Source organism: Parus major, chromosome 3 (assembly GCF_001522545.3).
Source record: "Parus major isolate Abel chromosome 3, Parus_major1.1, whole genome shotgun sequence".
NCBI classification, from domain to species: Eukaryota; Metazoa; Chordata; class Aves; order Passeriformes; family Paridae; genus Parus; species Parus major.
This window is the reverse complement of record NC_031770.1, coordinates 42169549-42181122: the sequence shown is the minus strand read 5'-3', so window position 1 is coordinate 42181122 and position 11574 is coordinate 42169549. Positions and strand designations below refer to the sequence as shown.

General features: G+C 42.7%; 1 long non-coding RNA gene across 2 annotated transcripts in view; it reads right to left on the bottom strand.

The window, feature by feature from the left end:
• Positions 1 to 412: 412 nt before the first annotated feature.
• The window catches only part of LOC107201161, an 11444-nt gene continuing 282 nt past the window's right edge, over positions 413 to 11574 (bottom strand). Inside the window, exons 2-3 of one of the 2 annotated variants that reach the window (XR_001520048.2) lie at positions 9846 to 11499; positions 413 to 1123 (exon numbers count right to left, since the gene is read on the bottom strand). This is a non-coding gene — a long non-coding RNA (uncharacterized LOC107201161). The remainder of the gene's footprint in view (positions 1124 to 9845; positions 11500 to 11574) is intronic. The other variant, XR_001520050.2, reaches the window with a different exon arrangement.

Genomic DNA, 11574 nt, shown 5'->3' with positions numbered 1-11574 from the left:
ATCATGTGATGGGTGTATAATAACATTACTGAAGGCTTAGTTTCCTTTTGCAGAAAACTTGTCCATAGTCCAGCTGGGTCAGATTTAGGCCTGACAGTGAGGACTTGGTAAAAGCCTGGAGAAAAAGACCTGGAGGAAGAACAGGTCCTGATCAACAGTCTACTGTCAGTCCTCAGACATTTCTATGAGCTTCAATGGAGGTTAAATGCCCTATGCAGATATGCCTTTCTATAGATGTTTCTTACAGTACAATATTTTTAAATTTAAAAAGAAAAATTCTGCCTTGAAGAAAATAACCCCTCATGTGGCACAGAACAAAATTGTGGGCAACAACCAGATCTGCATAAATTTGATCATTTTGCACAATGTCTTATGTCACCTTCCTCCCTCCTTTAGAAAATGCACAATTAAATACAAGCAAGCATATATATTTTATTTTTGTTGTGAAACACTTCTTCTCATGAAAGATAGGAAGCCTGGAGAGTATTTCAGACTGTCTTTTATAGCTCCTGTAGCTAAAAGTAAAACAGGTTTTCAACATAAATCAGAGTGATATAACTATTTACACATCTTATGCAGAGCCTTTTTGTTCCTCCTATGCAAAGTTCTTACAGGATCCTATAGGAAATTACTCTTTTACGTTCAGCTTCAAAGGCTACATTCTCATTTATGCAAACATTCTCATTTCTTGAAAAATAAAAAAGAGCAGATGGTGGTGAAGGAAGCTGGGAGACTTGGGGTGTTGAGGAGTTTTCCCTCTGAAGCACACATATTTTGGTGAGGTTGTGAAACCATTTCATTACAGGATGCAAACAGAAGTGCATGTTCCATGATTTACTCAGCTGGGTCGCTGGAAGCCAGGATGCAAATCCCCAGGTTATGCTGCAGAGACTTTGACCTGTGGCTGGTGAAGCTTGCTCCAGTCACTATGATGGGAGAAAGGATTGGCAACTCAGATGTTGCAGGGAAAGAGAAGCAGATGTCATTGAAGGGTCTCTCAGATCTGTTTTGCTGCTCTATCCTACCCAGGGACCTTGTTCTCTCCAGCTGATAAGGGAGGCATGTGGCTGTGATGGTACTAACATTCTCTGGCGGCTCCTTTCTCTGCAGGGGTGAAGTCTCACTGCAGGCAGACACAGACACCATGAGAAAGGGGAGTGTAGGGCCACACAAGCTGGGCTTGGGGCAGAGGAGCTGACTCCTGAAACAGGGACTGGGAGTAAGACTGTCCCACAAAGCTGAAGCAGAGCACTGCCTGGAAATGCATGACCACAAAGTGAACTGGGAAGATCTGTCAGCAGCAAGAATGGCAAGAAGAGGTGGGGTTGCTTGACTTGGCTCTGGGACACTGGCAAACAGAAGGAAGTGTCAGCAAATGTCAAAATGTCATTCTTGTAACAGTAATGGACATTGCTGCTCCCTCTATCATCAGAAATCCCAAACACTTGGAGGAGTGATAGGAAGAACATTGTTTAACCCACCAGGAGCAGGTGGACAATTACGAAACAACAGCATGGGAAGTCTATACACAGAAACATGTTGGATATCAGAGCAGAGCCCACAAGGAAACACTAGAAACACCAGTCTCACCTTCATTTTCAACAATCAGCAGCAGGAGAGTTTGAGATGTGCAAAAAGGCAGAATGCAATTTTGGGTCTTGCCCAAAAGAGTCTCTTCAGAGAAAAAGGATCAGGAATTTTATTATTGGTTTCTATGGGGCAATAAGAACATAATTTTCTCCAAGCCATCCACATTTAATGCGGAGCAGTATTTTGCTGTCACTAGTTGATGAAATTGCACAGCAGCAGAGCAACAATCAGCTGAAGGTTTTGTTTTCTTGTTTTTTAGGCCATATTGATCCTTTTCCCAAAATCATACTCTCAGGCTTGACTGCTGCACATGGTGAAAGCTACAGCATGGAAATGTCAAAAAGTGTCTCTATGAAAGACCTGTTCTGAAATGATGCCCGGGCACCAGTTTACCAGCAAATGCCACTCACACCCACCAAGCTGCCAGGACACCTGGGGGTGCTGAGAACCTGCTGCTCCAGCTGGAGCTCACTCAGAGGGGCTCTGGGGCAGTGACAGTGGCACTGACAGGGCACTGTGCCATGGCACAGCTGCTCCCTGTCCCCTGGCCTGCATCACACTCTGCATTTGGCTGCTGTCTGCGTGGAACCAAAAACCTGTGCGCCCTCGGTTTGCTCAGAAAGGGAAGGCTCCCTGCATCGTGGAAGCTCAGCACTTCTGAAAAACAAATGCACAGCCAGAAAAGTACCTACATTGTTTTTCATGTGTTTTTTCCCCTCAGACAGGGCCTATGGATGCTTCAGGTCCGGTAGATGTGACATTTTGTGACAGGACCAGAATTGAGAGGTACAGCTAGCATGCACTTGTTAGAGATAGCCATGCTTCTGGCCATGTGTAAGTGCTAATATTTAGAGCTATTATTCTGACAGCGAGCACAGAGACAGCTTTCACCTCTGAGAGATATTCTTAGGCAGCAAGGAGTTTATAGGCTGTTTACACTTGAAAGGATTTTCTTTGCAACCTCCAAAAATACAAGTCTGCATATGTATGAAGGGTTGAAAAGTAGCTGTATGAATCTTCAATGATGAAAGACTCTAGGCCAGCATGCTCTGAAGTTTGCCAGCCCAAGTCAGTCAGGCCTTTTCTTCCTTTGTTCCTGCCCCCCACATATCTTGCACTGCATGATTTATTTATTAAGAATATTATGTTTCATTCAGTATATACACAGAGAGTGCTGAAAAAGGGGAAGGCTGCTCCCCCCTGTTGTGCCTGCAGCTTGCTGTTAGGACAAATGCATGTAAGCAGAAAAGCTGTGTGAGCAAAGTGTCAAACAATAAAGTTCTATTAGAGCAAAAGCAAAGCCACTGTGCATGTTGAAATCAATGTTAATAGTTTCCTTGGAAAGAGCTTGCAAGGTAAATGTTCCTGAGAAGTGCCTAGCAGACATCCTGACTCACAGGAGCAGGCTGTATTCTTTATGACTACCAGGTACTTACTGATAATACTTGGATGACACAAGCAGAGGTTTATTTTTTTACTGAGCTAGAGAAAAACATTCATTCCAAAGTTTTCAGTGCTCATAATTTAGTTCTGAATCTTATGATATTATTTTTTTTATTATTTTTCCTTTACTTAAAATCCATTCAGTTGAAGTTCTGTGAATGTATCAGTCAGGGCTTTCCTTTCTTGCAAAGAGGAAGTTCACAGTTCTCATGTTTTATGGGGGAAATCTTTAAAAGATAACCCATAAGCTAAAAACCTCCAACCAAACAAAACCCAAACAAGTGCACAAAACAAATCAAGTAAAATCCAATAATCACCTTCATCTGACAAGACTGTCAAGAATGAAGCTGTACATACACACCTTTTTGTCTGTATGAGGCAACTGATGGAGTTCTAATCTGCACATCATAATCATTCTGGTTCAGAATAGCTAAAACTATCTGAATTTGTTGGCAAAATTACTCCAAACTTTTTCTTTTTTTTTTTTCTTCAGCCCATTTTCCCATTGAACATATAGGTGCAATTCGAGGTTTTGTCTCCTGCACCTCCCCTCCAACCTGTTAAGGTTTCCCTGGTGCTGACCTGCAGCAGCCTGGTTCTCCCCCTTGCTGTTCTGGTACTGCTCCTGCTGCTGTCTCCCAGCTGGATGTACTGGCAGCAGTGCCCAGGGAAGAGTCCTCTCCAAGAGAGGGAAAGCTGAAAGAGGAGTGCCAGGCCTGGCAGAGCAACAAATGAGGACAAAATGCCAAGGGGCCCAAATTCATTCCTCTCTGGCGCAGAACACCTAGAGCTCTGATTGGCATCTTTAACAACCTCCTGCAATATTGAACTCCCGGTAACCAAAGCATCTGATGGAGGCTCATGAAGGATGTCACTACAGTGTGCTTTTTAACTTCTTCAAGGTTTCCCAAAACATGATAGAAACATCCCTCTAAGTGCAGTAGCAAAGTTTTCTTTGGTTGTACTGTGGGACCAAAGGGACTACACACTTCGCAAATTTATTATCTTACTTTCATGCACTGTTAATTTTGCGTAGAATAGAGATGCTGCAAAAAAGCACAAAAGCACTACTACATATTCTGAAAAGATGGTTTTGTATGCTGGGAGTGGGCTTAGTACAGCAACAGTCTCTGGTGCCCCGTGATCATGGCTCCTGGTGCTCTGAAAATTTGGATATACTAAAAAAATGAGGATTTTGACACACTGGTCTGCACACTCTCATCAAAAAACTTGTTCTCTGCCTAGGTCTTTCATGTCAAGGGAGGCCGTGTTTTCCACAGGGACCATTATAATGGGCCAGCTCTGTCTCCTAGTCCTTTGGGCAGGGTTCATTACAGCCTCCCTGGGTAACCATCAAAAGTATCTGATTATTCTTCCCTGGTGGTATCATATCCTACTGCTTGTAAAATTATTATTTCTGATGGATTAAGGCAGTTAGTCATCTAAGAGCAGAGAACTGTGCTCTGTCACTTTGCAGCACCAGCACAATTTTGTGCTGTGAGTTAGAATAATGTCTGCACTCAAGGACTAAGGAACTGTCTTAAGGACAATAGAGGAATAACTGAAAAATTCTGGAGTCTGCACATAATGCAGGTCCCAGGGGCCTTAGTCTCCTCAGCAGAGTGAGGTTTGCCAAAACACATCATCTGCTGCTGCTGGACAGACAGCAATGGCAAAAAGCAGGTGAGTCCCACCCAAAAGTTGGACTCGAAAGTTTGGGAGCCAGAATTTTAGTAACACCATTTCACCTTTAGCCACTACCTATTGAACTGCTGGCTGATGCCAATGATTGTCATCCAGAAAAAAAAGCAGCATATTAATCAGTTGGTGTTAATGAGCCTTAAATAATCAAAATTTTCAAGTTAATTAAGCTGTCTCCATGTCTGGGCTTGTACAACAGCATCCTGCCTCTAGAGAACTCAAATACACTCTTGTCCTGTGTTATCCATGGGCTTCCCAGCTTATTTTGTAAAGCTATCAACAGTGGGGCAGGAGAGAAAACTCCATGGCTCCTGTTTAGATTGTGCTGTGTTCCTAAATGATGGTCATCAGGTCCGTATCCAGATTGGTACCCAAAGGGATCAAGGTCTGCTCTCTGGCACTGTGGACAAGGGCCCAATGCAGCCCAAGCTTGTCTGGCCAAACTCCCCTTTCTAGGACAGCAGAAAAGTTGCCTCCAAATTTCCTGTTGGGAATGACCTGGGACACAGAGCATTTAATTATGCCTCCTTTTTTTTTTCTAAGAAACCTCTTGGATCTAAATCCCCTTTCATAATGGTGTAAACTGACACCGTAGAGCATGAACACAGGAAACAATGAATAAAGCCTTGTTCTCCTGTGGCACAAGCAAGTTTGTCTTCTTCAGGAAAAAGATCTTTATTTCATTTTGTTTTCTTCTCAACTTTTTTTCAGTTTTGCAATTAGCAAAAATCATTAGCATTGTTCAAATAGTAAGGCACAGAATGCCTTCAAATGAGTGATGACTGCTTGTATATGAATGCAGCCTTACATCTTGCCCTTGCTTTCTTCTGCATGCCAGCATAAATCAGCCGAAATCACTATATAAAACCAGTGTGAGATCAGAATCGAGTCTGTGTGTGGTGAACATTATTAAAGGGGGAAGAATTCAAAAAATTCTTCCTTCCCATCATATCACACAGCATCATTTGCCAAGCAACATGCCATGCTGCCTTCAGGCATATGATTAATGCCAATGCAGTTCCAATAAAGCTTACAAAGCACACAGCCCGGGTCTCCCTGGAGAGTTAACAACAACAACGAGCAAAGCCTAAATGATGCTGTTCTTCATTTTCCAGCCACCAGAGACTTGCAGCCTTTTCCTCATTTCTAAGCATTAATCTTTATTTCTTTTCCAGAGTAATGATATTTCTCAGCAGTGCATAATTTTATCAGCTGGCTACATCCACAAGACATGGAGTGTTGATATCAGCTGTCTTGTGGAAAGGATTTTGCCTTGAGGTGTCACTTGCATTTCCCTTTTTTCAATTTCAATTCAATGCTTATTCTCTTATTTGCATATTGTTTTACAGTTTGTTGTGGTCTGGGTTTTCTCCGCTCTGTTGCTGGGGTTAAGGGCTTTGTTTCAAAGTTATCTTAGGTGTTCTGTGTGTCTTTTATGCACAGCACTAGATGTAAGTCCCTTTGTGACCGGGATAGTAACTAATCAGGGTTAGAACCAGCTGGAACATTAGTTTTCAATACAGAGAGGAGCAACAGTGAGCCTAAATGTGTACTGAAAATGGGTTAGACTCAAATACTTTACCAGAGGCAGAACTCCCAGGGCCCAAATTCTCAATGCAGTGGTTGGATGTGGGTGTAACTGTAATGTCTCTGAAGTCTGAAGGACAAGAAGTAAAAAAATGTCTTTTCCCTCTGAATCTTTGTGGTGTGTGTGAGGGTATTAAGAGCATGCTTTCTTTGAGTCAATGAGGTATGTTTCATTAACAATTGACTAAATCACGTGTGACTATTCTTGTTTTTTACCCATTCTTCAACATGCTTATGAGAAAAACTCTCCTGACCTCGCAAGAAGTGATTCTTACAAAGGCTTCTAATAAAAATAATAATAAAAATCCAATAAAAACTCCTAGCTGCTGTTTCCTGGGGAGCCCTGCATATGCACTGGAGACCAGTAGGGAACCAGGCACTTAAATCTTTGGTGCTACAGCTTCACAGAAATTAATACTAATTCGGTATGTTTTGTACTGTCAGCAAGATCTGACTTGATGCAAGACACTAGAAGTGCAGTGAAACTTGAAGTGTTAGGGTATTAATTGAGCATGTGCAGGTGGTGAGACAAATATCCCTGTTTCACAGGACACATGAATTTTAAAGGAGTAAGTGAACTGCTGTTTTTTACAGCGCTATCCACTGTCCATCCCTGGAGGCAGAAAACAAGATGTGATGAGCCAAAAGTCTGATCTGGGGTGACAGATCCATCTTTAGCATGGGAAAAACAGACACTTCACTATGAAATGACATCATCTTTAATAGCGTGGGATCTGTCAGCAGCAGTTGTAAACAGAAACTGATTTACAAGTCAAACAGCCTCCTCAGCCAGCAAGACTTGGTTCATATTTGCAATCCTAGATTATTTTAGAAGAGATCTTATACTACCCTGATTTTTTGCCCCTGCCTCTCCTGGTTACCCAGCAAAGAACTTCTGCAGAGTCAGCATGTATGTCCTTCTCACCAGGAGATTTCTAGTTTAAAATAACTCGAGAAAATTTCCCTGATACTGGGGTCTTTAAAATGAAGGATCCCAAGGTGGGGGCCAGTCCTGCAGCACCTAAGGCTCCTGCTCATTGCAAGCTATGCCACACGTAGGACTCTAGCATGCCCCTGTAACACGTGGTGACAAATTTTGAGCTGCTGAGGTGGGCTGCCAACCCCTGGTGTCCCCCCTGTACAGTCACAAAGGGGGAGACCGATGGAGATGATGCCTTGCAATTACAAGGACTGCCCCATAAATTATCCTACGAGTCATCCTGAAAATCACCCTACAAGGCAGCCTTCCCCCACGGGGCCACCAAAAGCTGTTGGCCCTTTGAACCGGAGCTGTCTGATGTATCTCCCACTGTGATGCCCCTTACACTGCTATCTCACAGAGCACCGAGGGTGATGATCAAGACAAATGTCTTACAGCATCTTTCTGAGAATGTGGTGGTGTGCAGATATGAGAAAATTGTCGTCGTAAGACAAGTTGCCGATTATATCAACGTTTTACTGTACGGGAGCCTTCCAACTGAGCAATCCTAGTGCTGTAGGAGTGGCTTGATTTGTCTTAGCCTAATTTCCTCTAAACTGAGAAAAAAACAGCATAGGCTTTCTCATATTAAAATAGCTTACGTTACTAGACTGTCATAAACTTAAACCTGAAATGATAGCAAATATATTTACATTAAAGGAAGATTCCAAAATCAGACATTTTTAGAGACTGTTCCCACAAAGAGGCTGATTAAATAAGGAAATTTCCCTAAGGAAAACCAGAAGGCAGATGACCCTTTACAGAAGGTTGTTACTGATGATCTCTACCTGGTAGGAGGATACAAGTGGAGAGCTTGAGCAGTGCTGGTGCTGCAGTTGAATTTTGAAATACTGCCACCTCATGTCAGTTTAGCAAGAAGGTACAACCCAGGCCAGCTTCCCAGTGCTTTTCCCTCTGCTGTTTGCCTGGCAGCATACAGCAGAGCAGCCTCACTCCCAGAGGCACTGTTGTCCACATTACTGCTGTTATTTTTTAATTGAAAATTAACTTTATGTTCTTAACGCTAGAGGCATCGTCAGTTTATGCTCATTTTGGGAGGTATAATTCTCTCTTCACCTTGAGTAGTCACCTGCTTGGTCCACTCTTCAGGCTCTCTGAGACAGCCTGGCACCTGCAGAGCCTGCAAACGTGACATGCAAGGAGCACAGCAAGCCTTGAAGTGCTCCTCTGGCTCCTGTGAGCAGTCAGTGAGGACAGCTCCTTTTGCTGGCTGTCTCATTCCCTGCCCTGGGCACTGCAGCCATGCCCAAGTGCCAGCTGGTCCTCCTGGGCCACCACAGCTGGGTGTAAGTGGGATACTGGAACACAGAAATCCATCCAAGGAGAAATAGGCTAAGTGTCAGTAAATAAAACCTGAAGGAGCCATGGGATGGCTCTGGAGAACTGCACAGATTAGGATGTAATTAAAAAAACAAACTCGGGCTCTGCCCCAGACCTAACATCCCCAGCTAGGCAACAAACCCAGAATAAAAGTGTACATAAACAGCCTTGGAAGTTTGGCCAACAGCCTGAAGGTGGGCATTAAGGAGAAAACAGCATCTTAATGCTGAATAGAAAGGTGTTTAAAATCTGCCTTAAATTAGGGACATGATTATACAATTCTCAGATCAGGTGTTGGACAGCCTCATCTGGCAGGCTGCATCTTCCAGCAGTGGTTGTTGAAATGTGTTTGAAGGTGATTCTCTGCTGTCTTTTTGACAGCAGATAGTCAGAAAAAGCAGAACAAGATCAAAAACCCAACCTACAGAATGGTGGCTTGCAGATACTCATGTTTAAAATCCTATGGCTGCATATATATTTAGGTGTAGTTAATATCTTGCTTGGACAAACAGGTGTCCCTGCTGCAAGGACACAGGCCTCCCCTGCAGGTGTGTAGAAGTTCCTCTTACACAGTGGAAACATCTGGTAGTAGGTGTATTAATTAAGCCAGAAACTGAGATGGGAGGAGAGGAAGGAGACGAGGATAGGAAGGAAGCAAAGCCAGCAATTAGGCTCAGAGAGCTGTTACTGTGCAAGCTGAAGTGGGAGAAGAGGAAATTAAACTGTTTGTTTGGATTGTCACAAAGAGAAAATAGGAGCCATGGCAGAGGAGGAAGGACAATACATATAGATGAGTTCAAGCAGTCTGTGTACCAGTTTTGAGACTGAAAAACTCACATCAGACTGTATCTTCTTTATCAGCTCATCATGGAGCCATCCTCTTTTCAAAGAGAGGAGAAGAGTGATAATCCCTGCTTCAAGGAGAGTCCTGGTGCTCTGTAGGCTGTGTATACACTTATGCACACACAAAGACACAACAAGCAAACACAGGCACACCCTGTGGTGGGAAAATGTCCAGAATTTCACCCAGAACCTCAAGGAACCAAGGGATTACAGACTCAACTGGGAAAATAAACATGCTAAACCTGCACTGGTATTGAAAATCTGTACCCACCAGTCACCTGGTAGCTACCAGTTCTTGCCACTGAATACCAAGCAGAGGTGCTGTATATTTATTTACCTGCTCAGCTGCAATTCTGCTTACCTTAAGTTTAGGAGAAGCAGCAAACACCATCAGAATGAGAAGCTGACAGCAACAATACTACAATAATATGCTGTGGGAAGAGGAAAAGGGAAAGATAAGGCATTTCCAAAAGAGACCAAGACACGATGTTGGTGTTCTCACACCACAGGGTGAGGACTGAAATCATACAACTTACTTCATTTAAAAAACTTTGGTTCACTCACATTTCCATACCCAAAGGTAAGCAGGCAATTTCCTTTCTCCACAAATAGTTCAGCTTTGCTGTGTATTTACTATTGCATATATCCACTCTACCTTAGGTGTAACAGTTCATTTTGGGCAATATTTGTATCATTTTGGGCAATATTTCCTAAACATTCTGTAAAATATCTTTCTCTTTCCTATTACAAAACATTTGCAAATTTCTTAAGTTTCTAGATCAAAGCTATTGGAGTAAGTCCAGGAAAAGTGTGGCTTTTTTTTTTAGCCAGTGGCTATATATCAATCAGCAGGTTACTGAAGGTTTCTGAATGAAAAGTTATCACTGCTTGGGAGGACATCCCTAAGTTGTCAAACATTTAAGCAGAGGAAGAAGGAAGCAAAGAGTGACTCAAATCAAATCCAGGATTTCTTGTTTTTAGTAAGAGAGAACCAAATTTCTTCAAAACATTGTCAAAACCCCCAACTGAAGGGACGTGGAAGCACGTGTCATAGCTTAATGTAAGCTGTGCCTGAAGCCCATGAAGACATCCTCATAAGGTGTTTGTGCTCTTTGGCTTGGACACAAAACCCGTACGAAATACTGATTGGGGAAAAAAAGACTGTGCAGAATTGAGTAGAGAAATTAAACCCTCCCAGGGCAGGATAATAGGTCAGTCAAGCTAAACTCCAAAACGTAGGTAGAAGGGAAGTTTTTATACTTAAAAAGAAGGCTCTGAAAACTTTGGGTCCAGGTCAAACTTACCCCAACATTTGTGAGACATTTGTGTTTAGGATTCTTTCTCACATTCATCCTAAGCAGAAGTAAGGGGAGCACCAAGAGAAAGAGTGCTTTCAGTAATCTAGTGAGTGGTGCTGAGCACAAGTTAAAGCAAGCTGGAAATTAGAACCAGGCACCACATTTTGTGTTCAAGCTTGAAATTAAATTTCACCTATGCTAAGTTTTAGCATCCAGGTCTTCCGTGTGTGAAATAAACTACATTAAATGAGCCAAGAAATTCAAAAGAAATTACCCTTCTCATGCCAGGCTGGTACTGATGTTATGAGAAACTGTTTGCATAGGACAGGTTTGCTTTGTACTCTCTGCAACTTATAAAATAAAGGCCTAGCTATACCAGCATTTGAGGTAACAGAGGTAAAACTCCCAAAGCTGTAGTCAAAGGTTGTCTTTATCTTTTTATGCTAGCCTTATAGAAACCAAGCTGGAACTTGTTGGAAACTCCATCTGTGACCCAGACCAAAATGCTTTTCCCTCACCCAGTTCATAGGAGTTCAGATAAGGATCTGCTATTTCTGTCTTTAAGCCTAAAGCTGACTGCTGTCAGTCTCATTAAATGTTAAACATGCTTGGGAACTTGTTCAGAGCAGAGTTTTGCCATAGGGTAAAATCTGGACAAGGATATAAAAGCTCCAAACATCCAGGGCAGAGGAAAGCAGGCTTTGTAGTGAGGTGTCCCTGAAAGCAGTAATGAAAAGGCAATCAACCTTCCCTTCCCTTCCCTTCCCTTCCCTTCCCTTCCCTTCCCTTCCC